Source organism: Cupressus sempervirens, chromosome 3, assembly GCF_028749045.1.
Source record: "Cupressus sempervirens isolate cs-2001-9-10 chromosome 3, ASM2874904v1, whole genome shotgun sequence".
Lineage (NCBI taxonomy): Eukaryota > Viridiplantae > Streptophyta > Pinopsida > Cupressales > Cupressaceae > Cupressus > Cupressus sempervirens.
This window is the reverse complement of record NC_143120.1, coordinates 112,423,457-112,425,476: the sequence shown is the minus strand read 5'-3', so window position 1 is coordinate 112,425,476 and position 2,020 is coordinate 112,423,457.

The window sequence follows — 2,020 nt, the reverse complement described above, 5'->3', positions numbered from 1 at the left end:
GCCCAAATGCCTACAAGATTGAGTTGCCAAACAATCTAGCCATCTCTCCCATCTTCAACATTCAAGATTTGGTTAAATACAAGGGTCCTAATGTCATGGAAGAGGAACACATCATAGAGGTAGATAAGAATATTCCAGAAATCAGTATTCCTCTCCAAACCAAGCCTCAAGCTGAAAAAGTTCTAGATTCAAGAGTAAAGAAGAAGACTAGGCATGGAATTTATATGGAGCATTTAGTAAAATGGAAGAACCAGCCTAAATCTAAAGTGACATGGGTAGCTGAACATGAATTCAAAAAGAGAGGTATCAGTCAAGATCTCTTGAATACTGACCCACCTTAAGTTTTTTTTTGTCATAGGGGGAGAATGGTGCAGGAGCACCTAGGAAATATGCCAAGTTTCCTAAATCGTTTTTGGCTTGTAGTGGTCTTGGCTAGACCACATGAATAAGGGCTATGTGATAAATCCCCAAGTGTGTGAGTTGTGTTTGTAAATAGGTTTTTGTTGTGTTTGAGTTTCCAAGTTGCTTCTATGTTGGCAAAATTGCTTAAATTGCTTGTTAGAGCCTAGAATGGTCAAACACTGACCAAGACCCCAGGAGGATGGGAAACATGGAAAATATGTTAAAAGTTTTAATTACATGGAAATAGGTTCATTTAACCATGTTTGAGGTCATGGATCCATTAAATGCACAATAGTGCAAAATTTGCACTTGGCAACTTTGCAACTTTGCAAAGTTGCTTGACAACATTGACAAAAAGTGCTAAAACTTTATAAGGGCTTCAAGAATCAGTTGGAAACCTATGGGATCTGTTGATTCACGTGGGTAAGAGGTATTTAATACCAATACAAGTTAGTTTGAGGGTTGTCATATGCTTTTGTACAAATTTTGGCATTGGAATGAAGAGCAAACTGAGCATTTTGATGACAGTTTTCTGATTTCACCCTTCATCCACACCTTTAATGGATTGATAGGATTGCTGTTTTCATGTGATTTTATAGTGTATGGAATGTATATGCTTTGGTAAAGATTAGGAGTTTTTTTGATCAGTTTCATTACTAGTTTGAAAAATCTTTTTAAAGTTGCCAGTTCGCTGGTCTGTACACAGCAATCAGCAAAGAAATCTCTATAACTTGAATTCCAATGGTGGAACCATGATGGCCTTTTGGAATCAAGTAATAGACTATATAAAAAATGTAAATATGTATTTTTTTCTTGTTTTGTAGAGGTTTTTTGTTTTTTCCAAGAGGCCCTAGGCGAGTTTGCATACCCGGCTAGGCAATGAAATCAGCAAATAAGTGTTTGAAAGGGGCATAGAATGGGGTGTTGGGTGCAATACAAATTCATTGAAGGAAAGAGTGGTGAGTGAAGGAAGTTAATTCCAGGAGCTCAGTCATTTAGAGTCCATTTGAGTGGTGGAAGGAAGAACTCTCTATATTCCTATTCATACAAACAAGAAACCCTTGTAAATAGACATATTTTTGGAAATCCCTTGTACGGATGACCTGGGTTTTGCAGACCTAAAAAATCTTCAAGGGGAGCCAAAAGGGTATTCAAATCATAAAAAATTTTGAGTACTTCTTAAGGGTTTGAGGAGATATAAGCCAAAAATCAGTTTTGGAGGCCTAATTTTGTTATTAGTCTTGGTAGCCCTCTTAACTATGCAATCTTCAAATCGATTGGAAACCCAATACTCCAATTCACTTAGTGATCCTAAAAACCATTGAATGAGACCTAATACAAGCCTTGGAATTCAATATAGCCAAGAATGCACTCCTGGAAGCCAGTTGTCAAGAACGGTGCAATGAGAGCACTAGGGAGACCCCATGGTGAAATAGAGTTTTGAGTTGATTGGTGAGAATTAGTGTAATAAGAGAATAGAGAGAAGATCCCCATGGAGTAGGGTATAGGATAAATACCCTAAGAGGCTAGGAGAAAGCCTAAAGTGAGTTCTAGTAGTTGAGGCTAGAACCTTGTTCAAGATCCTCCCCATCACATACAAAACAATTTTATCAAAGCA